Genomic DNA, 26,813 nt, shown 5'->3' on the forward strand with positions numbered 1-26,813 from the left:
TATGTGCATCACCATGTTGCGGAAGCCTTGCAAACATGGAATGTTTGCCCATCTCTTTTCTTCAGCCTGTCACTTAGAGTCACTGGCTTTCTCGTCAGTTTTGTTCCCATATACGAGAATGTATCTCAAGGTACACCGTGTGCACTCTCACATATGGATTTGGGTTTTGGATGTCATGGGCATCCTAAAATCAAAGCAGACATTGTCTGCAGAGAACACCTGTAGTTCCTTATTCTGCTCCTATTTGATGTTATTTCTAATTCTGGTTAATTATTTAATCTGTCTATTTGAATCAAGGCAAATGGGTTTAGGAAGCTGTGCTAGCTGCTGTAATTTTTCGGAGATGTAAAAGGAAGCAGTAGTTTCCATCTGCCAACTGAACAAACCAATGTGATTCTTCTAATCTTTTGACATTTACCGAGAAGTAACTAATTATATCGCTCAGTACAAATTAATATTACATCATCACGTTTATCCATCTGTATTTCAGAGAAATGCATCTTTACAGAAAGAATGGAATAATGTAATTAAGAATAACCAAGTACACTGACGTGAATTTGCCTTTGGTTGAACGCTTCTTGCTTGAGGTTTAATGAAACTTGCTTAGTCTAAAAATGGCTTATAAAATTAACTGGGGCCAAATTCATCCCTCGGCTGTATGGCTAATTGATCCGGCAGGTTAGACTTCAGCGTATAGCTGCTAGCACATGGGCTTGTACCTACCAGTGAGCTTCAGATGGAGTCCTGTAGAGCAAAAGACACTCTGAAATCATCAGTTTATGATTTTTTCTGAAACAAATATTGCAGCTCTCCCCATCCATCCAGAGTGGGGCAAATAGACCTAAATGCCAATGCTCAAACTTGATCACAGCCCCTTCAGCAGAACACAGAACTGGAGGCTGTCAGACAATGTGACTGAGAACTAATTGTGCTCGTCGAGTGAGTGATTCCCAGAACTGGGTTTTCCTCTGTCTCTCTGTGATGCGTTCATCTTTCAGATATGCATCACTATGGGAAAAGTTCATGTTTCTGCGGCTGCAAATGGCTGGTAGCCTAGCTAGGGGAGACAGCCCCAGGTTGCTGGATGATGCTGTGCAAAGTCTTCATCAGCATCCCGGGGCTTGCCCTCCTGAGCGGTGCAGGCAGGGGGGCCTCGGGAGGGTCACAGTGGCTGCATACTCAAATCTGGGTCTAAGCGATTGCCAGCCCTGCAGGAGGACCCATATTTTTGAGAATACTAGCCAGCATTAACTCCCTTTTCCATATGGGTTTGCTTTCTTTGCTTCCAAAGTGCAAATTTTGCGGCGAGGAAGGATGGGTCAGCAGCTGAACACGGCTGATCTCCTTTAGCACCAGCCTTGGACAAGGACGTGCCCTGTACCTGGTCTGGGTTTGCAGCCACTGTGGTCTTGGTGTGCATGTTCACAGCTGGGGCTGGTCCTAAGAAGGGTGGGGAGTGAGACTTTGTTTCTGTATTTCAGGGAGATTCTCCAAGGGGAGAAATGCACACATCTGAAAAGAAGGGAATACTGTTCACTTGTAAATAAGCAAAGAGAATCAGCCTCGTCTAAATGCTGTGTGAAGTCCTCTGCACTGCCAGTGGCTCAGGCGGTGCCTATTTCATATGCATTTATTTATTGTTATTGTTTTCTGTTATTATGTGCTACGTTACTTCTGCTGCCATAGCACCTAGAAAACACGGTTCTTTCTCCTCCAGAGTAAATGCATTAAAGCAGATGCGATTTATCCCCCAAGTGTGATGAGGGAGGACCACGCACCAGCTGCCATCACCTGGATGAGCAGCATTTGTGCCATCTCTTTGCAGCCTTAGCATACACCGAGGGCCTTCTCTGCTCAGATGGGGCCACAGTTTAAGATGGACCAGAAAGCATGTAAAAAGTCACATATATTATCTCAGCTTCTAGTGAATGTGCCTTTTTCCTTTTATAGAGTTTTCTTGGAATTGGAGGCTTTTTTCTAGTTGTGAACATCAATTATCCCACCAGCTTCAGTTAGCAGCTTTGATTTAGACCTATGAGCTTGTTCTCATAACTAATCAAAGCTTTTAATAACACTAGCTATAGTGACGCCTTTGTAACTTTGCTAAAAATTACCTAACACCTGACAAGAGTTTTGTTGTATTAACTTGAATAGTGACAGGATTTATCCAGTCAGTAGCCAGCCATTCTCTAAAGAATCATTTTACTTTGGATGTCTACCCGTTTTTCAAATGCCTAATGTTTCCGTGTTTTCCTCTGTCATTTGTGAGTAACTTTATTGCATGTTCTGCACTACAGAAAAATCAAATTGGAGGTCTTTATCATACAGTGCTTGCAATTAAAATGAAAGGACCAGACATAATGAGAGCTGGCAACAGTCTGTGGAGGGTTATGTAGAGACACAGCACAAGAAGAGACAGATATTCGTTCTTGAGAGAGGATTTTTTTACAAATAGTACAATTTGTGTTATGCCAAAGTCTGAATTAGGAGCATGTAGCTGCAACCAGTGATGGGATCAAGTGGGCCAAGTGCATATTAACATGTATATTAACAAGACATATGAACTGGGTGGACGTCTTGGTCCTTCAAATTCAATAGATGTTTTGTCCCTGACTTCAGTACAGTCTTTATTTACTCTACTACTTTTAAGGAGAGGATGATTTTGCCCGTGCCAGTCTAGTGCGTGCGGCCAGGAGGATAGGTGTGTATTCTGGGGCTCTTCTGGAAGGCTGCTACCTCTTGATTTAGAGAGGCAAACATCTCCCAAGCCCAGCGATTGCATCGCATTCATTCCGGGGATTAATTGCCTTAATTCAGTAACAATCACATCTGGAGTTTACTCTGTGAACCACCCCTTGGGAGAAATAACCTCACTGTATCTTCCTCCTTTTCATCATGCTGTTGAGATTTTAAACATCTCGTGGAGGGACTGTGTGTTTGTACAAGCCCTGAAGTGCCTGAGCTCTGGTTTTGGTTGAGCCCTCCAAGTATGATCGTACAGTGATTAGTCCCCATTGCAGGTGTGTTGTCATGCCATGACGTGCACCGAGCTTCACGGGAGAGCCTTGGGAGCTGTGTCTGCTGCTTGCGGAGGTGAACACAGCAAAGCCGGCGTCAGGTTTTCACTGATGATTTCAGTGAGTTTTCAATTCACTTTTTGTCTCAATTTGAAATGAAAATTTTTAAGAAAACAATTTTTTTTTTTTGCCTTTTTTCCTCTGAAGCCCCTACTATTCATAGGTAAAACAAGATCTTGAAAGTTTTCTTCCGTTTCTGAATACTCCCCCAAACATGCGGCATGTACCGCTGCCCAGGGAAGCACAGCCCTCAACCCACACCTGCTGGAAAACATAAGGGGCTTTAAGACCCAGTCTGGCCCAAAGTTTCTCAAATCAGGGTAAACTGAGCCTGGATGAAGGATTTTTTGTTTGCTTTGCATGTTCTCTCCTGCATCAGTTTTGCAGCAGAAATGAAGAAATTAATTCCTGTCCTGTGTGCTTGAAATTTTAGCCCTGCTTACACAGCTGGGGTCATGTTTGGCACAAGCAGTAATTGGATGTCTTCCTGGGCACTGCCCAAGATACACCGTGGAGCTCTTCTGGAATAAACTGCAGTGCAATGTATATTTAATACCTTTACCTTTCAGTTAGGTATTGAAAACAATATGTCAAGTTGAAAGGCAAATAAAAAACTTTGTGTAAATATGCCCTAGAGGTAGGTTGATTGAACTGTATATTTTTTTTTATTCCTGGTGTCTTGTGAGAAAAGTCTTTGTTGGAGAGTTGGTGCACTGCTAGATTTTATAACAAGGTTCCAACAGAAATTGTAACACAGAAATAAGTGTGGACGGGGGTTTTCTTTTTGGTTTATTTCAATTCAGCTCAGGTTCTGTCTTTTAACTACACACTTTCTTATAAGAGTTTTATATAAAGATTCCTGACCATTTCACGTTAGCTTTTAGGAATGTCTCTCTGCTAATGCCCAGCATCTTTCTTACTGTTGTCACCAGTGGGTTAAGTGTTGGTGGCAAACTCCCACCTTCTTCCACAGACCCTGAATTTCAGTACGCTCTTCAAATATTGATTACGGATTGGATACCAGCACTGTGGTTTTGCTCATTTTATACCACTAGAATTGCTGAGAAATTATGGCTGTACATGTAATATTAGATTTTGCTTATTTTTGCAGATGGTCTCCCATCTACCAGGGAGATGTTGGGCCCCCTGAGTGAAAGGGGAAAGAAAAGGAAACAGATCATGAGCTGCTGATGTTTTGCACTTACATGTTGATTATAAGGAGCTGCAGCATAAAAGAAATTCAGATGTTAAATCTAACACTGTAGACAAGTCAAGTCTCAGAGTTAAAAAAACCCGTCATCCAGTCTTACCGGAATCACAAAAATCTCCCTAAAAATAGCAACATTATGTAAAAATTCGGTTCTTGGTTTTGAGCCTTTAGGGTGTACTTGAGCCATGCAATCAAACTGTTCCCTGTAACCCTGAAGGCTAACAGATACCAAAATAAAACAAAATAAAAATGAAAACTGAGCCACAGCATTACTCATGTCTTTATAAGCTCAGACCTCACAAAAAAAGCCCGCAAATACCCAAAGACTGAGGACAGACTTACGATACTTGGCAATATCATTACTGTGAGTACAGGAAAAGCAGAGAGTGAAGCTGTCTAGAAATTGATGGTGAACTTCGGTTGTCTGGACTGAAATGTGCAAGAAGAAAACCAAGGGCATTATTAATGATAAGAAAATGAGTCTCTTACAAATTCTTTCTTTTTTTTTCTTTAAATATATAGTTTAAGGTGCCATTTGGAACTTAGGATGGAAAACTTATTTTATTTTTGAAGATATATTCTTTCCAACTTGACAGTGCCCTTTTCAATAATTCAATGAGATCGGTGAGCAGAAAAAAGGAGCTGGAGTGAGTCAACTTTGCAGCTCTGCGATGAGTGAGTGGCACTGCAGCCTCAACATAGATAATAGAAGGGAGAACGAAAGAGTGGGGAAGAGAGTCTGAAAATGAATAAACTTGCTGAAACATTCCTTAGTGACAGACCTATGGAGCAAAGAGACATATTATCTCTCTTTCTCCCTTTGCATGAGGAAATTATGCCTTGAAAATAGCCAGAAAAAAATTCATCATGTAGAGTGTTATATTTGCCTCTTGGATTTACTTTAATATTTCTTTGGCCAATTTTCCTGTGGGAAACACAGACACCAAACTTAATTTGACCCATGTTCTACTTGGTTTTTTTTCTGTTCTAAAAGTGTCCTTTCTTCTTTCTTCTTCAGAAAATAAGGGAAGGGAGAGCAGCACGTGACCTCAGTTGTTGGTATGAAATATGACAGGGTAAGCAACGGTACTAAAACAAGAAAGTCCCCTTTTTCTCCTTCTAGGCACCAAAAAAGCTCACATTTTCATGCAAACCATATATTTTAGGATTATCTCTAATTGGGATGTACTGGACTGCGAGGTTTTAACCACAGACTCTTAGAATTCACTAAACTGATCAAAGGGGAGGTCTTCACCAGCAAATCCGTGTCTCCTGGGCCCATCTCTAATTGCACACAGAAAGAGGGTGGAAAAAATAAGCGGCTTCTCTCCTCTTGCCCAGCATGGATCAGTGTGGGAACTTGAACTCAGGTCCCCAGCAGCTGACAGAAGTAGGAACTTTTCCCCGAATTGTCGGTTTGTGGAAAACCCTCTGGTTCGCTGTCGTGTCCCGCTCCGGGGCAGGTTTATAGGGCTGTCAGATATTGGCTGATCCCATAAGTCCTGCCAAGGTGGAAGTATTTTTGGTTAATGCCAGAGCTTTTCATTCTAAGTATTTAATAGCTCTCCTGCTGATGTTACATGTCAGAGCTGGGGACTGCAACTGGCTTCCCTGATCATAAAGTGACATAAATGAGAAAACTGCTTTTATGTGACAGAGAGTGTGTTTCTCTGGCTTACTGTGCGGTGGCGGACACGCTTTCCAGTGAGCACATTAGCATTGCTTGCACACAAACAGAACCTGGAAGGACTTGAAACGATAGACTCAGCCAAGGCAATGGTTTGCCGCGCAAGTGATTGCACTGCTGAAATCCGCCTCCCGGTTAGGGATTCAGCGTTTCATTTCGAGGAAGGCCCTCGCACGCTTCGCACCCAGTGCTGACTCCAGGATATGGCAATATGGGCAGGAGGCACATGGGGGCTAAAGTCATCTACAGTGATGAACCCATGGAAGCAGAAATTTGGAGTAATGTCTCCGAATGAGTTCAGATTTTCCCTTCACCTCTCACTGAGGTCAGTGATTTGTTAAAAAGGGTGGCTGGAACAGAGCATGCTGGCACTATCAGAGATGTGAAACGAACTTTTCTTTTTCTGAGAATAATCGCAGGTGTTTTCTTTAAAGCAGGACGGAGAAGCACAGTGTCAAGAGTGCTGCTGGCAGTGTGCTCATGGGGATGAAGGGCTATAGTGTGTCCTACCCTATTTCCCCTGCCGTAACGTAAAGCATTACATCAGCAGGGATTAGAACACACCAAGGGATTTCAAAGGATAGAAAGACCCATCCTGGAGGAATAAGCCAATATTTAAGTAATGAGGGTTAGTACAAAGCTTTGCCAGGGCCAGGGTACTCTGTTACAGCCCTATGGCAATGCTCTTACATCTTCCTCTGAGAGTGGACGTAAACCAGTGTCACAGGCATCACACAGCACTTGCTGGACTAGATCTACCTTCTCAATGGATATCTTGTATATTGGGCATCAGAAAATCTGTTGAGAGGGAGAAGAGGGAGATCATCAGCTGGTGTAAAGCTGACCGGATCCATTAACATCAACGGCATGCAGCTGGTGCCAGCTGAGGCACTTGCTTATATGGCTTTTCTCTGCAGAGCTGCAGTGGGTTGCTTGGCTGAGAGCTGGCAGGGGATGGAAATAGCCATCACGCTGTGTGTATGAGACAGGGTCTTGCCTAAGTGCGATGGGTCACTGCACGGGTGGGCACACAACGGTCCCAGTGTACCCTCGTACCCAGGATGCCCCTGAATTGCTGATCCTGGGAGGTCAGGAGAGTGAATCAGGTGAAGGATCTCTCCATATTTTCTCTCTTTCTTATGCTTTTTACGCAAATGTTTGTTACAAGCCAGGGGGGCGTTTTGCTAGACTGCCCTTCGGTCTGACCCAGCGTGGTGCATCTTCTCTTCTTCCACGCAGGCAGGTTGTTAAGCAGGTCTGTAATTTCCACGGTAGATGGACAAAAGGGAAGACACTGAACTCGCTTTGTCTGTCTTGCTCTGCTTCGTTTAACGTCTCTGGCTGTGTGTGTAAGCGGCGCAGTGCTCCCCTTGCAGGGCGAATGCACATCGAGGTGGTCTCCATTAGCGCAGGGTACGGCCAAGAGGGCAAACCCTTTGCAGAGTAACTCCTTGTGTGTAGCATTTAGAGATAAACTTGAAATACGAAGGGCTTGAAATCCGCAGAGTATTAGTTTCTTGATGATTGCATTTGTGCGGCTAAATGATTAGAAATGCAGGCTGAGATTTTTCTGGCCGACAAGCGGTGACATCTCACGGGGCTGGTTCCAAGCCTGGCTGTGGTCGCCTGGGGCGCGGCGTGGGATCAGGAGCCCTGCGCTAGGCACGCAGAGCTGGGCCGCCAGCCACCGGCATATTTGGTGTGATGCTATTGAGAATTAGACAGCAGGAAAGTTTAAACGTGGGGTTGTTTGTTAATGCCTGCTTGGAGCAGAGGTTCTTGTGTCCATCCCTGGTTTGCAGCTTGGAAGCCCTTGCTGAAACGTGGGTGGGTCCGTGCGGATAGCGTGGGGTGCACCAGCGTGACTGTGTGGAAGTGAAAGGATGTCCATGCTGCAGTAATATCCATAATGTTGGGGCCATAGAGAAAATGTTGGTACCTAAAGCAATCTGCCTCTTTTTTCCTCAGTACTTTTCCCATTCTTCCCCACATGGCTTGCAGGGTTGACATGGGATGAGTATTGTCAAACCAGGAAAAGGCAACTCCCTGATCCAGCTGTGGCTGCAACCAGTGCTGTGATTTTTGCCTGCAGCAGATCGGGATGGCTGACGGGCAGTTCTTGTTGATTTGTGTCTATCGCCTGAACCCAGGATGCTCCATGCAGCTCCACCTTCCCCATTTCCCTGACCGGCGCTCCAGGCGCCTGCCCTCTTTTCATGTTTTATGGCACTTGGGATCAGCTGTATAAAAGGACAAGATAGTTTGAAAGCAGCAGCTTTGGCAATTCAGAGCTTGGTACGAGCTGATTTTTCCTCCCGCAAAACAAAATTTTTCTGGTTCAGAACTAGCTCAGATATCTCTGCAGTTGCTCTGCTGATGATATACAAGAGGGACAGAATTCTGCCCACTCTCACTTAGTTGGACTGACTATGCAAAGAGAATGGGGGGAAAAATGAACAAATCTTGATATTTTTATTCCTCCCCCTGCCCTGGAGGTGTTTTATAGAATGCAAAGAATGAGCAGGTTCATGGAATAAGGAGGTGCTTTTACAGATGCTTTTCTAAAGAGCTACACTTGAAGTGTTTTGTTTAGATTTTAAATGTCAAGTCAGTCCTACTGGTTAATTGAGATTTAAATGTTAAATAGGTTCCCAAACAGGCACAGACGGTGCAATGTCCTGTCTGATATTAAATCTGCTACTCAGCTACCTATACCCTTCCATTTAAATGGCCCAAAATCAAGCACATGTAAAATTTGGAAGGGTTGCATTAAAGGATTGCCTGCATTCCCTCATCCTCTCTGTTAAGTACTTAATTATTTTTGTTACCTTCATTGGTAAGTGGGAACTGCTCTGTGTCTGATGTGGGTAATTTTTCATTGTATTGTGCTTCCAAATTGACATTTATAAATTAAACAGCAGTGTACCATCCCAGAGAGAGCACCATTGTGGTACAATTAGAAATGTAATTGCACAGAGTCACCTGGGAGGCCACTGGGATGGGGAAGGCATCGCAGATATTAGAGACAGGGATGACATAGGTAACACCGATGTGCAGAAAACTCGCCCAGACAATCCCATTAGGATCGCACTCACCAGTTTGCTCTGGGGAGGGAGGGTGGAAAAGGCATTAGGGAGCCAAGTGCAGGGCCTGCTTTTGTTGAACTTGAACGAGATTTTTTTTCTGTTTGACTTCACCCCAAGGAACATATCGATTCTTAATGTAGAAATCTTAGATGCCTTATGCTAGGTATGGAGAAAACACTGGAAAGAGCAATTAATTTCTCTCCTCCCGCATGCTGAGACCTATTACTTGGGCAAGTCCTCAGAGGGGACAGGTTTTTGGGTCCCTGAAGACCCACACTTCGACCTCGTCCCCTCCCAGGTGGGACGCTCTCCCAGATACCGTCGCAAAGGACTGAGCTTTCCGGGTTGAATCGAGTCAGATCCGAGCTTGGAGAACTTGGCAGGGGAAACCGTATGCTCCCTAAGCTCACCGGAGTTGTGTTTACTTCTGCTTTTGTCACTCAGGTTGGCTTGCAGCCTCCTTTCAGATGTGATTATCATCCTAATTGGCCCTAATGAGAACTACACATGCAGAGGAAAGGGGATAATGTGTGTTCCTCCCCGCAGTCTTGTTCTATTTCCAAATTACAAGTAACAGGAAAAAAAGATGTCTCTTCATATATATATATACATACACTCTGCATTGCTGTTGCTCTCATCATAACCTTCAACCCCTGAATGTGTTTCAGATGGGATTTTTTAGCTTCTTTAGGCACATGAGGCTGAAAAAAAAAATTATGGGGGATATTGGGGGTTATTTTTCCCTTCCTGAATCGGTGTTAAGAGTAAACAGGCAACTCCGGAGGCATAAAGCTTCCTGCTGGTGACTGCTCCAGGTCTCTCCCTGGTGCTGCCAGCGCTCATCAGCCCTGCCGTGGGAAAGGCAAACTCCCGTGTGAAGCCACCCGGGTGTTTGCGGCTCCCCGGCAGCCCTGCTGTTGCAAGGGACCGCTCTCCCTCCGCACTTGTGGGTTTTGCAGCGTGTGACTGGGTCGAATCTATCCAATTTGTTTCTCGCTGGGTAAACAGTGCCGGGTAACGTGCCAGGGACTGCTGACACAGGCTGCGTTTGAACGAGTGACCTTCTGGGGAAAGGGGCCCTCAGCGGTTTTATGATTAACATTTTAATGGCGTGCTATCAGGGAACTTTTTTTTTTTTTCCCAAGGAACAAATACCCGGAAAAACGCATGTCTTAACTGCTTCTCCGGTTGGAGTTGTCACTGCGTATTTGTTAGGTGTGCTGGAGGCTGTCCAGGCTCGGGTAGGGAAGAAGAGGTTTCCCTGGAGCTCACTGAGGTCCTCCCTTATTGCTGGGAAGGGAAAAAACTGCTTGCTGATTATACCTCCTGTGCTTTCTGCTTAACTAGATAAATGACACTGTGGACACTTATTAGTTCAGGCTGTCGTGATTTACTGGATGATGCGTGGAGGGATGCCTGTAGTTTATTGGGGTTGCATCCTATTTTGGGGCTGGGATTGACAGGGCAGCGCACAGCCTGGGCGTTGCTTGAGCTGTCAGAACAGACCTTGAGCTGCCTTGCTAAGCTGGGGGGAAATTAGGTGCCATCCTTCATATTTACGTGCCATCTTGGGAGCAGGGGTCTGCTCTGGGCATAGGTGACACGTGGAGCAGCAGCCAGAGACCATCATTTAGCCCCACCATTTACCCTGGGTGTGTGCTGAGACTGAGAAGCGTGAAAATGGACGTGGTGGAGCTCATCCTGGGGGACAGGAGTGGACCTCCAAAAGGTAGCAGATACCTCCCTAAACCACCTTCTAGGTAACAGCAGGAGCAGCAAATGGGTAGCTTTCTAAGGGTTCCTGCCCCTCCTCAGGGCAGCAAAATTCAGTCTGGCTTATATTGCCAAGAAGCTTTGGATTGATTCTGTCCTTAGCTGATGTGACTCAGCGTACCATAAATCAGTATAGCTCCATCAGCACAGTAACTCAGGTAAGTACCAGGAAAGGACCTGGCCCACAGATAACATAGAAATAATATAGAAAGCTGGGGATGAATAATTTCAGAATATAAATGTAGTCACAGTAGTAGTAATAATAATAATATTTTCCCTAGTGGGAGAAAAATAGACCTTTCATGGTTGTTGTGCCTGGAGCTATTAAATATGGATGAGACAGATGAAATGCTGCTTCTCCTATTACACAGAAATGAATAAACAGTAATTCTCAATCACTATATGCATCTCGGGCTTAAAAAATCGACAAAAACAAGTTAAATATGAACACCTGCTAACATTCGTGTATGATAAATGCTACTCTGAGGCTTTTGTCAACAAAGAGAAAAGATTTGCTTCCTTATAAAGACTCTGATGGCAGTGCAACCACAGTGTATTTACACTGCTGAAGTTAGGAAAATAGGTTCACTGTCAAACATGGGGGTCCAATAAACAAGTTTACTAAACTGTCAGACTCACTGGGTTGACGATACTGCTGGTTTACTGCAGATTTAGTAGCGTGTGATGTAGAAAGCAAGAAACACTTCTGAAATTTTAAATTGTCGTGGCAAGGTGGGAGGGAGTGATGCCAGCTTTTAGTAATCTCTTTTCCAGGAAAGAACTAAGCTTTAGCCCTTATCGTGGATGATATGCATGTGGGGACAGCAGTCTGCGATACTGGAGGAGGGGATGGTTAAAGCAAAACGTCTAGGATGAAAACAGGCTGTGTCTGCAGTGTGATCTGGCAGCACGTGAAGGTGGTCTTCCAGTTCAGTAATGGGTGTTAGACTGGGAGGACCGCTTTACGCCCTCCCTGCCCTAGTTCCCACATATTTCATACGTGTGATGGCACTGCCTCATCCCATAAGGATGTTGTAAGGATAAATGTATGAGAAATTTTCAGGGTTTGGGCTATTCTAGCTCAAGCGATGCAAAGGAAACTGTTACATGCCATTTAAGATGTTAGAACTAAGTCTTGGGGTGTAAGCTTTAGTTTAATTAGCAGTAGCTACCTTCTAATCCTGCAAGAAAGAGACTGTTATCTGCAGTGGCAATAAAGGGCCTATCATAAGGTTCACTTAAAGCAAGAATAAAGGAGGACAGGGGTTATATTTATTCCAGAGAGATCAGTCCAAGAAGATTACAAAGGCTGTTTTCTCCATGGGTATGTGATGCACCTTTCAAAGCTGTGTTTTCCCTGGACATCTCGTGATAATTCTCTGCTGGTTTAATTCCTGTGAAGGCAGAGGTTGTCTTTACTACTAGATGTCCTGGCTGGGTTACTTAGGTGAAAATAGTCTTGGAATTAGACAGTATTTTACATGCACTTCTCCTTGCTTTTTGCCATGGGTTAACCCTGAAGAAGTTCCCATTAGTCTCAGTGATGGGCTTAACTCTCCATGCATTTTGCGTGCCCATTTTTTCCCATGAGCTGCTGTTGGCTGCTGCTGGCTCCACTGCATTAACTGACCGTAAGAACCGCTGTACTGGGTCAGACCAAAAATGCAGTTCATCCAGTGCCCCATCCTTGCAGCTGATGCCAGATGCCTGGGGAGGAAAGTATAGGTCAGCATTTAACAGTAAAATAATTATTGTAATGCTGTGAGTACTCCCCTAGCCTTCAGTGAGATGTGTGCAGGCATTTTTCGAGACACAAATGGGGTCTTTAGTGGTCTGGGATGAATTTTATCACCAGTATTTTTCCAGTTGTTTTCTGAATCCTTGTTAATATACATTGTGTCCTATGGAAAGAAGCTGGATGAAGTGTTTTGAAGTGGGTCCTTGCTACCCTCATGTGCTGTCCCCTCACCCTTGTGTTGGAAGGGACAGCGATCACCTTCCCTGCTCCACTCGGAGCTTTATTCTGACCCCTCAGTTGTCCCTTCCAGGCTGAAAAGTCCCAACTGATTCAGTAATTCCTCCTAATGGGGCTGTTTCACAGTTTTGATCATCCCTGGTGCCCTCTGTGGTTCTGCCATCTCCTGCAGGCAAGGGAGAAGGATCCCAACAGCACGAAGCAGTCAGGGTGTGGCAAACGGCTTTCTTAGTAATCCCTAACGCTGGATATTAAATGGATTTACTGTTCATTCCTTGCTGTTTTCTGTCTTTTAACCAGTTCTTTATCCATGTAAGAAGCTTCTCCTATCCCCTAACGGCTCGTCTGCTCAGAGATCCTGCGTTGAGGCACCCTGCTGAAATCTGAGTAAACTACATCAGCAGGGTTTTCTCATCTGCACACATGTTGACCCTTCCAGAGTACTCCAGTACGTTTATGAGGCCTGGCTTTCCTTCTCAAAAGCAGTATTAGCTTTTCCTCAATCTATCATATTCTTCCAGGTGTTCAGTAATTCTGTCTTTTGCCAGAGGGATATTCTTCATCATAGTTTTTACTGACCTGCTGATGTCAGATTTACTAATCTGGAGTTCCCTGTAATTCCTGAATTGTTCCTTTGAATCCTTTTTAAAAAATCGTGTCATGTAAGCTGCCTTCTAATTTTTGGGTACCCATAAAGCTTTAAGGGAGAGACTTTAGCCCATGTTTAGAGCTCCAGTAGTTTCACGCCTAAGTTCCCCTAGAATGGTTGGGTCAGTCCAGCCTATAAGCCCTTTTACCAACTTTGTAAATAAGGTTTCCAGTGCAAGAACCTCCCTGAACCTCTCTGCAGTGGGCATGAATGCCAAAAAAGTAATTTTTTTGCTATAGCCGTGTGGGTTTATTCATGCTGCTTCTCTACTTGATTGCTTCCTGGTCCATCAGCTATCTGGCACACTTCTGGCTTCTGATATGTGCAAAATAGCCTTTATTGAATTTCCTGCCTGGTGCAACCTGTTCTTCAGTTGCTTTTTCCTGCCTTTTGAAGTTTTTATATTTTACCCACTTGAACTTAAAATCCATTTTTGTTTCCTGATTTGGACACACAACTTCTGATTTTGAGGATGCTGTCTTACTTCTCACAGTTTCTCTTGCCCAGCTGCTTGCCCTGCCAGACTTCTCTGTTTCTAGAGTTTCTTTGGATGGGGTATATATTTGTTCTGAGTTTCAAGCACTGATGTTTTTAAACAGTCCTTATGCTTCCTGCAAGTTTTAACTCTCCTGGTTCTGTCTCCTAGGGCCTTCTCACTTCTTGTTTAACAAGTTTCCTCCTTTTTATAATTCTTCTTTCAAAATTAAACATGACACTGACAATTTAGCACAGTATAAGAGGTTACACCTCCTTTCCTAAGAATTTTGGTTTTGTGTCACGTGTATCCTACTACAGGTCGAGAGTTTCTTGCCATGGAGAGTGAAGGGGAATCCAGTTCTTGCGGACTCATTTTGCTCATCGTTTCTAGCACCAGTCTCTAGTACTGGTTTAAAAACCATTCAGTATATTTGTGATTAAAACCCATTATGTGACATGGGAAAGCAGTTGGTTACTTAGCATATTTAAAATGTGTTTTACTAGAGTTATGGAAAGAAATTATCGAGCAGCAAATGTAAAATGAACAAACAAGAACTGCTTTCTCATATAATTTGTACTCAGTGGAGCTGAATTCTACAGGAGACTGTGAAATTCAAAGTCTAAATGGGTTGAAGAAAATGGATTCTACAGATTAGTAGAGGATAGGTAGCTAAGACATGATGGGTCAGTGCAACTGCCACTTGAATAGAGATCCCTTTTCTGGATCACTGACTGTTGGAGGCTAGGGAGATAAACGGGGTGGGGGGAAGTCTTGTGCTGCATAAGCTCCATTTCTTACACTCTTTCTTTAAATAACTGTTAATGGCTGTTACTAAAGAAAGGACCCTGCACTGGGGAGACCCTGTTGCTTAACCCTGTTGACCATTTTTTGCCTTCTTCATGTCCTCCTTTAATCAGGTAAAAAGGATACATTTCGTGAGCAAGCCATGTGAGTTTACATTTCAGGATCCTCAAGTATCCATTCCCTTGGAGTGAGTTCTCATTCACTTAGAAATGGAAATATTTTAATGGGGAAAGGACTTTGTTTCAAAGAGAGCATAAACTTTCTAATCAAAAAAGGCTCTTGCTCATAGCAGAAGGCAGAACTTTTTTGCAAGGAAGTATCATGCTTTTTCTGCTATTCCAACAGTTTCACATATATCTTTTTGACCTGTCATGTTTTAAAGGACTCAGAGCTTATTTCTTCATAGTGAACCTCCCCATCTGATCGTGGTGAGGAGACACTGTCTCATTTTGATCTATTCCTAAAATGACCCTAGGGATTGTCTTGTGCGCTTGCTGTCAGGATTAAGTGTCCAACCCTTCCTCCCCTCCAAGCCCTTTCAATGACAATAAACAGAAGCTCCCCAGGAGGCCAAATTTCTGGAATCTTTCTAGCCTTTTTTTTTTTTCTTTAATCAACTTTTAACCTGTTTTGAATACTCTGCAGCCCATCTCTTCTGTGGGCTGGTGTACCAACCACAGAACATCTGTACCACACACAACTTGTGGCAGTTTTTACCAGCTGGACCAGGCTCAGCTTAGTTCCTCAACTCTCTGCCGGCGGCCTGCTGCTTGCAGTATTTCTGGGAATTGTCTCTCAGATAACCTTCACAGTGCATTGGAAGAGAGATTCCTGCAATCCTGCCCGTTCCTTGTCACTCTGCCAGTGTTCTCGTGCAATCCTTCTGGGGGACTTTGATCTTCCGCGGTGCATGTCACCTGGGAGGATAATATGATGCTTCCTTTTTATTCGTGTTTGAAATTATGCAACAGATTCCAAAGAAACACAGAAATGATTGCTGTCAGGTTTGAAGAGCTGTGTTCCCTTCTCCCCACCCTCATCCAGCTCATCGAGCATGTTGCGGTACTGCTCAGACCTGCCGTCCGAGGTCTGGGCTGGGTTATCGGGACACGCATAAAGGCGGAGAGGCGCGGTGGTGGCAATTGTCAATGTGTGCGTAGCGTGTCAACCTGAGATGGAAATGAGTTCTGAGAAATTTCATTTTTAAAAATAGGTAGGGCGTGTGGCAGTCATCTCCTAGGAAACTCGTCATTGTGTTATGAGACTATAATGTGCTATGATTACATTTCAGATAAAGGGTATCAGTGTCGCTGTCAGATCGTTTCTGCTGAAGTTTTCCAACACAGAAGGTCATCCCTATGCAGCAGTTGACTTTGGTGTTTGTGAGCTGGTTGGGGCACTGAGATGATTCCTCCTGTGCTGTTGCTCACCGGAGAATGGGAGGTGAAGACTCAGGCACGAGTAGCCCGGCACCAGCATGTGTTTGCACTGTGTGCTGAAGCTGCGGGCAGTTGGAGTCTATCACTGTTCTGGTGAGTCAGGTGAAGTTCAGTAGCAGCAGCTTGCCTACGCAGATCTGGAGGTCTTCAGTCTTCATCTCCTTACCAGCAGCGTTGGTAAATAGATTGCTGATTGTCTCCTATGAAGACTAAACCAGTTGCTATTAAATGAGGCTATTTTTTTTTAAAGCCTTTTTATGGATGATATGACAGAGATATCAATGCCTGTCTCACTGCTGATGGCTTCCATGGCCCAGTCCCAACTCTTTGGGTGGGGAGGTCTGTCCTCCTTTCAGATGAAACGCAGGAAGCACCAGCACCTTTTCTCTGCTGTGATTCTCTAACGGGCTCAGCTGCTTTGGTGCAGGTCTGCCATGCTGGAGGGACTCCTTCCCTCACGATGCTCTCTTCTACCATCACAGGGGCAAGGCAGCAGAAGGCAAGGATGGCTCCCATCCTCAGGGGATGGGATTGCTGCATGTGTCACTGTCCTGCTCTGCTGTTAAAAGCATGGGAGAAATCCAGAGGGTGTCTTTTGCCAGGCCTTGTATGCTCCCTCCTTCATCTGGGTCAATGCTTAGGCTGGACATGGTTTGGATGGAAGCTGGTGCAGCTTCTGGTTCCTTACATCTCCTGGGGAATTTCCTTTTGGCCAATCCCAGTATAACTCTGCGACATCAAAAAATGTTCCTTCAGAGCGCTGTAGAGGCTCATGACAATAAGTTTATGGGGGGAAAGTTGTGCTGGTGCTGCATCTATTTTGTGAATAACACCAGTAGTCTCAACACAGCACCTTAAACACGGAGCTACGGAGAAATTCCTCATCAACAGAAGCTGAAAGGAAAACTTTTTTTGCCCTGAGATTTGAGTGAGAATGACTGAGGCTTGCACACGTGAAAAGTGTGTGGCAGTTCTTTTTGCAGAAGTATCTGTGAGTTTCAGAAGTGCCTGGTAACTTCTGTATACAGTTACACTGAAATAAACTTTGCCGAAATGTTTATTTTCAAGCTTGCCGGTTACTAGGCAAACCAGTTTGCTAAGATTTCTTAGTGTACCTAAGCTCAGACATGAAACTGCATGTGGATACATGAGTGAAGAGGCTGGGGAGTAGGAAAGCAAATACTCTTCTAGTGTTTTAAGAGGTGGCCATTGGAAGTAAGGCTGCAGATGGAGCTCTGGATATCCTGCAGTGTCTTTTCCTATCAGAGCTCAGTTCTGAGCTACAAAACAATTTGTATTCCATTATACTGAATTGTGTGTCTCTATCTTTCTTTTTTTCTAATTCTAAGCTACGACTTGGAGTGGGCGAGGATACAAAATACACATAATTTTTATTCCAAATATTTAAAACAGATATGCAGGACTGGCTGGCTGGCTAACAACAGGATGAGAACAAGCCAATTAGAGTTTCATAGTGGCACAGAAGGGCTCTTACACAATGGGAATTGTTCAGCTGTGCTTGTTACAGCTCTGAACCCTGTGGCCTCCTCTTTTGGTGGCTGCTCATCATGTTCATGGGGAGTGCTTCCTGACTGGGGCTGTAGATTGGGTCTAAAGGATTAAGCTAGAAAAGGCAGATCCTAGGAGATGTGCCTTGGTTTCATGGTCTGATTTAACTAATGTAAGGACAAACCTTAGAATAGGCAGGAACCGTGCTGTGATCATGGGCATAGAAGACTTACAAGTCCTAATTCTACTTTTGTTTTGAATATGTTGTTATTCTGCATACTGAGGTCCTATGAGTTGGGGAGGAGATTTGTCTGCTTTAGCCTTCAAAGTGTCCACACTGTGGACATCTTCATCTCTCCCCCTAGGGTCCCTTTGCCCTCAGTGAAGATCAAGAGATGCGTTTAGGGTGCGATTCATCTGACCAGTGTTGGATAGTTACCCCAGCACTGCTGTACTGGTTATCTCTTGGCTGTAACGGGAGCCTTGCGGGAATAACTTAGATGTCAACAATACCCATGTAGATGTGTTCAGAGGACTTTCATTCTGGGTGGTCAGACTCTGGTTTCTCTTGAAGCAAGACCAGATCCTAAGGCTGGAAGTCATCTAACATAATTGCAGCTGCCTGACGGGCGTCTCGGCATTAATGTCTGGGCGTCTCAGATGATCTCTTTGACCAGAGTCAGGCAGCAAATGGAGCAGGGGATTTTGGGGTGACAGGGTTTAAGGATTCCTACAGAGTCATAGCGTGCTGCCCTCAATGTATTTTTGGATGGGATGTAATCATCTGTTGGAGATGTTTGTCTGAGTACAAAAGGAGTGTGCACTTTTAGATTATGCAAAGTGCCCAGCTTTTAAAAAATTAAGGTTAAATAATTTTTAAGGTCCATGTGGTTCCTGTTCCTCAGGTCCCTCATCTGTAGAATGGGCAATACAGTTTGAGGCAAGGTTAGTGTTTCAAAATCACAGGTCAAGTAGTACAATTGTTTGCTTATGATCACTGAGGAAGACCACCAGAACTGATACTTTGGCTTTGTTTTGTAAAGAGATAAATGCCACTGGAAGGAATGAGGTGCTGTGCAGACTTTTGTAACTTGTATTTGTGAAGGTCCAGACACCTTTAGGCAAAAGTGCTGACTAAAGGGGAATGTCCCATGGTTTAGACACAACTGCAAAGTTATTTGATCTTTAGGCAGTTGCTAGTTTCATCTTAACTAAAGATCTTCTCTTTAGAAGGAACATAGGAATTGTTGCAAGCAAAACTATAGGGTCTGCACTACCTTTGCTTTGCTTTGAAAGATGCAATGTTGTCTAGTTGTTCCTTAATTGATCCAGCCTCTTGGAGAGTGCCATGGTGTGCCAGATCTTTTCTTAAGTTTCCATGTGGAGGAAGAAGAAATGTGCTTCTTCAAATTGGTATAATCTGCTTTATATGGCCACATAAGATCTCCAGCAATCAGATGTGTTGTAATAGACCCTGCATATATCAGTGTCAGAACAGGGAAACTCTTTGAAAAAAATTATGGAGATCACTTATGCCTCAAGAAAGGTTTGAGGTCATTATTAGAAGAAGAAAGGTTATTACCTTCTGAGGATGCTGCCATCAGATAAACCCCGGAATACAATGAGCTCCTTTTGTCTTGTAAGATAAAAGTGGAAGAAAGGTAGTTAAATATTCATTTTGGAAAGAAAGTGATCATCAGTGGAGAAAATAAACTGCTTAACAGCTCATTTGTGAAGTGTATAATGGAGGGAAGAGCTCAATACAGAAAGCTGTATGTTTTGCTCTTGATTCTGGATAGCTTTTCTGTGATTGCCACGGAGGATGTAATGTAAATGTAATAGCCTTTAAAGACAATACTTTCCTTTCTAATAGGGGTCAGGATTAATCAGAAAGGAGAAAACAGTTCAGGAAAGAAGAGGACTGTAATAATGAACATGACTGGGGATCTGCGCCGGGCTAGTTTCCCTTTTTAGCATCCATGCATCACTGTCTCAGAACAGACTGCATAGCATCCTATTGAATTAGCATACACCAGGCAGCTAAAACAAATTAGTTCATCTCAGAAAAGGAAGAGATTCTGCAGAAACTTTTCCTTTTGGGCTTAATTTCTGTGCTTTATGTGGTTTATTCATCTTTGAACCTCAGTTTTATGACGCTGAAGCCCGTATTGCTCGCTTTGCTCTGCACGTAATGGCTTTTCTTGCCTGGGAGTCTCCTTGGCCGTGTGTTTCGGTGCCTTCACCCTGCTGGTGTATGAGTTGGAGTGCCCCAAGCACTGCGGGATTTCCCATCTGCATGGCTGGAAGCCATCCCAGCAGCGCTCCGCTCTCCTGCCTGCGTTGTAACACAGGTCTCAAACTTGGTGTTTCCCTCCTGGCCCTCAAAATGGGAGCTGAGCTGGCTGGGTGGTGGTGGTGGGCAGGGAGAAGTGCTCGGGGCGCAAGGGAGCCATGCGGCACCTTTGCTGATGCCTCACAACGTCATGTTTGAAGGAAGGGAAGAGAGTTTCTTGGTGACAAGGGGTGCTGGTGGTGTGTGCTATGCCCTGCTGTGAGCTTGAAATTCATGCTGAAGTGAAGAACTGATTCCAACTACAGAATGGTTTAAATGGTTTCCAGCGATTTTTCCTTGGGTGAAAATGATTGTTGCCCACTAAAGAGGTGGTTGTGTTCTGGTGAAGGTGGTCCAGGGGAAGAGGCAGGGGTGTGAAGGAAACCACCTTGACTATATTGTCATAATTTCATGCTTGATAATGCACAACTTTAAATTGGTGTTTTCTGGCTTCATAGAAGTCTCTCTCCTCTAAGTAGCTTTCCTTTAAGTAGCTGACATGGGTTTTCAGTCTTACTTCTAGGTTTTTGTTTGTGTGGGTTTTGTGTTTTTTTTCCCTGAGAGTATAAAATATTGAGTAGCTAAAAGAAGAAATGATAAGCCTCAAATTGGCATTAAAATTCTTGCAGTTGACTTTGGTGACAAAAACTGTCAAAACACTAAGCTGTTGTTGTAATTGTAGATAATAGTATCCCCAAAAATGGAAGTTAAATCCAAACAAATTCAAACACTTTTGGTGACTACAGAAGATGAAAGCTTTGTGCTGCTCATTCTATTGCAGCAAGTCACCCTGTAAGGGTGGGAGAAAACCAAACTGGTTTATAAGGAGGGGAAAGAAGAAGCTCTACCTGCAGTATGATATTGTTGGGTGTCTCTGTTATGGTTGTGGCTATAAGTCCCAGCAGAGATCTGTGTATTGATGGGGTTCCTCTCTCCCAAAAATTATGTTAGAGGGGGAGCAACAAGGTGGCTGGAGAGATGAAGTCTGGAGCTGGGGATGTGCTGCCCATCCCTGGCCGTCGTGACTCCTGGGCTCCTCTCGCACTGTGGGGAAGCGGCTGCTCATCGGAAGACCCCAATGGTCTCAATGTACCTTCTAGCTTGGATGAAATGCTGAGGGTATTGGCAGGGGGAAATGGCTCAGGGCACAGAGAAACATGTCAGTGGTCCAGATAGGAGCTCCTTGCTACAGGAACCCCCAGCAAAGAGTATTTTTGCCCCTTGCCATTGTTGTTTGAGTGTCCGTCAGGCTACAGCGACACTATTTTGGCACAGTTGGAAGTGTCGTTCGTCATCTGTAATGGGTAACAGCAGCCCCAGCCCTGGGCATCGGGCATCTCTGCAGGGATGGGGGACATTATTGTGGGTCAGGATCAGGATCACCCCTGGGGAGGGGAACCAGGGCCACGTCTGGTGTTACAGCAGACACTCACCAGGCCCCAAGGCAGAAAACAGCATTTCCAGTTGTGGCTGGGTGGCTTAGTAGAAGTTAAATGAGTAGCGACGCTAAAAATACTGGTGTTGATACAGGAATCCTGGTTGTTCTGCCCTTGCCCAGGCGGAGGAAGCATTGCCATAGAAGGGGCTGCAGGGTTGGGACTGTGTGTTTGATGAATGAAAACAGCTAGAAAAAGCATTTGTCCTCCAAAGAATAGATGGCTGCAACTGGATTAGGAAGTGTGTTTCTTTCCCCGTAAATTTCTGTTCAGCTCTTGGGAATGTGTAGGGATATTTGACTTCTGTACCACATGTAACCGTCCCCAAAGCCTTCTCCTTTGCTTGTGACTGGGTAAAAACACCCTCTGCACTTGAGCGTCGTTAACGTTGCATTCAGATGTCACTGAGCTATGGCAAATTTCATTGTAAATTCATTTTCACGCAGACTTCAGGACATTCATGGACATGACTTTGGAGTGAAAAACTTTATTTCTAGCCTTAGTTTAGGTTTATGTTGGGATGGGTCTGGAATTTGGGAGAGTGAGCACATGTGTGCAGAAATGACTGAGTAGAAAATTTAATAAAAAGAAATAGAACATGACTTGTGCAGAAAAATGGCTTAGTAGAAAAATATTTTGCAGAACCAGAATCTCCCTGGTATGTGCTGGCTACATAGAGCTCTACCTCATCTCACAGTTAACTCATTGAGGTCCATGGGAAAAGCTGTGAAAATGCCAGAGAAGATTTTTTTTCTTACATACTTGCCTTTGCAGTTCAAACTCACCTTTCTTTGGGGAGTCAAGGAGCAGAATTGGTGTGTGGTTGCCAAAGCCACGCTACAGAAATGACCTTCTTTGATTTGGTTGGTCTCGCTTTGATTCAGTCAGTCTCCCATCTCAGGGTGATCTTCACTGTGAACATGGTATATTTTTCAAATGAGTGTTCGCTTTTTTTTTCCCCCATGGTTTGGCTGGGGCAAAGTACACACAGAAAGCCAACTGTATCATAATTAAGATCATTAGCTATACATAGCCCGAAGATGTGAAATCTGTTTCCTGACTATGTCTGTTGATTTAGTATGACAGAGCACCTGCTAATGCAGCGGAAAACTGCTCAACATGGAGGTCTCTGCAAATGGAAAAATTAACTTTTATCCCTCCATCAATTCTTTGTCTTCATTTTGTCAGTATTTTTGTGACAGCAACTTTTTCAATGAATGAGAACAGATTTGTTGTCACAGTGTATGTTGTTCATTGTATTTCAGAAATTAAGTGTTCCTATTAAATCATAGTTCAAACAGATGAAGGAAAAAGTTATTTGTCCTTTATTTTTCTTTGATCTGCAGGATAGCCTAGCCTTGCAGCTATTGTTTTCTAATAGAAAATCCAGTCTGTTTGGGTACGAATGCCATTCATATTCCAATGTTAACCTTGAAATCCTAATCTTCAAGTCTAGATTAAAGAAAATAGCTGGATGAGAAATAATTTAGATGAATTAAAGCTATAAAAGATTGGCATCTCATAGGATGCTGCTTGGTCCAGACATGTGCAAAGGGGTGAGGAGTCAGATCATCTCAACTACCCTCTAGAATTCGCCATTATCTCAATGTCACTCATCAAGTCATTTAACCTCTCTTTTTTTCTCTTACGTTGTTCTTAATTCATATAAAAATTATCTAGATCATAAAATTATTCCATGCCTTAATTAGAAGTTTGAAAAGAGTCAGTCCTCTAGGGTAAAAGATAACATGGTCAAAACTTTCAAAAATAGGTTGTTGCAACACACGTATTTCAGCAGCTGAAGTTGGTTTAATTTTACAGAAGTTTCTTGCTTACCCATTTCCACTGCTGCCCTACTTCCTCAAAACCGTGATGCTTTTTTTTATTTGTTTGCTATAATTTCCAGGCAGGACAAGGAAATCTCCTGAAGGGTTTTGAAGCCCCTCTTCAGAGAGACGAAGGCTGGATCCCCAAGCATGTTGGAAAGGTTGGAGATACCTCTTTCCCAGCTGAAGGGAATGGGACATCCCAACCATTGCAGACACTGTTAAAACCATAACTTTTAATCAGTTAACCTCTTATCCCTATTTTTTTTTTTAAATCTCTATCGGAGTGCAAAAATACTTTTTGGATTGTACTTTCAGGGGTGGGGAGGAGAATAAAACCCGCTCAAATATTTTCACAAACACCTTCCTTAGTATTTTACAGAATAAAAAATACCCTTGTTTATGTGTGTCCTTTGCAGAAATTGTGTTTTTCCATGCATGAAATTTCAGATAAAACCTCATAATTCAAAATACTCTATTGACCAAGAAGTTTCTGAATCTCTTTCTGGCTTGGTGCAATGACCATAGAAATACTGGCATATGGGTTGCAAATGAGAGGTCTTGGGAACACTATGTCATTACAGAGATCGTGCAGTACCTCCTAGGAGAGGTGGGGTTTTAATCCAGAGCCCTGTCTGAGCTGCAGACATGTAGCATTCTGGTTGTTCAACATCTCCTGTATTGTTTTTTTTTTTCCTTTTTTTATCATGTGACACTGCTTGATGATGCTTAATGGAAGCCATGTCCTTTTCACAAAAAGTCCTGTCACTTTGATGGTGTAAAATGCAACATTTTCCAAACCCAAACATCTTAATAGAACTTTGTGCACAATTAATTTTTAACCCTCAGTAAAGAATTGTAATAAATTCTTAGAGATAAATTTCTTCCTTCATCAATGTCTTGGTTTTAAAGGCCACATTAATTATTTTGGGGGAAAAAATCTTCTTTAGCAAGCCTGCCAAGTGGGTAGTTCTGGAGAACTTTTTTGAGGGGGCAGAGAATTTGCTGTAGGTTATATTGCTGTTAGCAAGAAAACGAGCAGCCTTGTCTTTCAGACTTTCTCTCTGGTATTTATCTTTTCATGCATGAGTCAAGAGGGGTTTAGTGGGGGCTGGACTGGATCGTTAAGGGTAGATAAATTCAACTGTGTGTTTGAAATTATGATAACTGCTTGCCCATCTATTCACTATTATTTCTGATTCTCCCCTGACTCCAGCAGACCCCGGGAGTGTCTCTGCTGCCTTTTCCTTGCTGATGCTCCCTGCTACCATTTCTTTCTTCTTGCCCTATACCGTTCATTCCTCTCAGTCTGTGTTTAACTCTTTGATCCCTATCTGCAGCTGCTCCCTCCCTTCTCTTTCCTTCCAGCACTTCTCTTTTTTTTTTGTCCCTTGACTTGTTGCTTTCCTCCCCAGCCCCGTTGCCCTGTGAACACAGGAGCATATATAATAATGCACAGGATAGCGTAGGCTGCCTTCCCTCCTGCCTTCCCGGCAGATCCACCCCAGTGCTCCCCCCTCGTTGCCCAGGGGCTCTTCCCAGCACCAGCAATTTCATGCCATGGCCTCATATAAAACTCAGTGTGTAAAAAAAAAAAAAAAAAAAAAAAAAAAAAAAAAAAAAGGCACTCTGTCAGTGCTCAGGGTTGACGTGTGAGCGAATGCTTTAGCTGAGGTTCAGCTTTTTTCATGCTTTAATGAGAAAGGTCATTAAGGAGATATGGAATTGGGTTTTATGAGTATCTGAGAGCTCCCCCCAAAATTTCATTTAAATTCACAGAGGCTGTTTCCAACCATTGAACCCCATGGCTGTCCTGGTAAGTGGAGAAAGAAATCCAGCAAAATGGTGAAGCCAACTGAAATAGAGGCGTTTCCCAAAGCTGGCTTTATGGTGTAGAGGGATATAAAGGGATTTCCTTTATTTTGTTGTCTGAGAACAGCAATGAAATCCAGATTGGGATGGGAGCTCTCTGTGTTTTTATAATATCGTAAACGCTGGGAAACCTATGTGATCAGTAAACGACCGGTATGAATATGCTGCTTTTAACAGCATTTAACTGAAGGCAAAAAGCTTGTTCAAGACACAGCCGGAGTGAAGTGCGGTGTTGAAAGCTTAAGCAGATGGGGCTTAAGGGGTTCATGAAATGTAGCTGGGAGCAGTCCTGTGAGTTTCTGAGCACCCTGGTCTGCAACCAAAGCTGATAAGCACTGAGAGGTCTTAGGGCTTTCCAGTAAAAGGATTTTATTGCAGTTCTGGTCTGGCTGTCCCAAGCATGAGGTTCAGGATGAAAACCCTATTTGGTGAATCGAATGACTAGGACTGTTGATAATAGGAAAGCAAAGAATAGGTCTTTAAAAACACTTTGGGTGGCTCGATTGCGCAAGCCATTAGGATCAGTTGTGTGGACTCTTAAGTTGCAGCCTGTGATGCTCTGACGTGCCATGGGAGATTATACACAAAGCAGAAAACAGTGAATCGTTCCTGTACTTAGAGTGGCGTAAATGTGGTCAGAGTCTGTCCTTTTTGGGAAAAATGAGACAAAACATTCTTGGTTCAGAGGGTCACTGCCACATGTAGACAAGCTGTCAAACATCTGCCGTAACAGTTTGCAAAAGTCTCTTTTCATCCGTTCCTAAACTTCCCGTCGCCATTTCCCTATTGCTGCTGGCTACAAAAGCATTCCTGGGTAAACAGGCACTTTCTTTCCAAAGCAGCAGCCTCTTCCTTTTGTTTATCCGCTTATCCACAGGTTTAATGATTCACTCGGTCATTTTGCAACTCGGGAACCGTTGGTGAGGTCACAGCTGCTTGGTTGTGTCATCAAAGTGCGTGACTTCAAAAGGAAGCGCCTGGCCAGGAAAGGAAAGGCTTCTGTTTATCCGCAAACATCTAGATAAGCAGCAGTTGGGCGGAATGAAAGTCAGAGAAAGTTGGTGGTAGCCAAATGAAGCTGTGGTCAAACATTAATGTTTTAAGAGCAGACTGGAGCGTGGTTGGGTTTGCTCAGCCTGCTCCTGAGCTCTTTTCATGGAGAGCTATGTAGAAGGGCAGAATATCTACTGATGGGGGGGGGGGGAATGAAAGAAAGTGTCCGGCCTGTTTTTATTTTGTATAAATATAATATGATCCTTCAGCTGGTGGATCTTCCAGCTGTGATCCCGTTAGACAAGTCCTTGGCTCTGATGTCTGTCGGACAAAGCAGGTGCTTCAGGAGGAGGTTTTGGTGAATAGGAGCAAAGATTTGCTGTTCCTCATCAGGCCAATGCTGTCTTGCCCAGTACCTCGCTGCTAAACCAGTAACGAGCCCTGGAACATGAGGGTGGCCCCAATATGCCAGAGCAAAGGTCTGTTCAGACCAGCGTTGTCTGTCTGAATGTTGCTCAAATGCTCAGAAAACCGTGTGAGAACAGAAAAAAAGTTTACGTAGCACGGACTGTAACGTTTTCCTGGCTTCTCCCCAGTAAGGTCCAGATGCTTTGGAGGAAGTGATGAGAGTGCAAGAAATAATACGCTGTTGTGGAATAACCTAATG

General features: G+C 43.8%; 1 protein-coding gene across 1 annotated transcript in view; it reads left to right on the top strand.

Moving 5' to 3' along the window:
* The window catches only part of CAMK1D (calcium/calmodulin dependent protein kinase ID), a 230,915-nt gene that overhangs the window by 70,359 nt on the left and 133,743 nt on the right, over nucleotides 1-26,813 (top strand). The window lies entirely within an intron of this gene.

This window comes from Buteo buteo, chromosome 4 (genome assembly GCF_964188355.1).
Source record: "Buteo buteo chromosome 4, bButBut1.hap1.1, whole genome shotgun sequence".
NCBI lineage: Eukaryota > Metazoa > Chordata > Aves > Accipitriformes > Accipitridae > Buteo > Buteo buteo.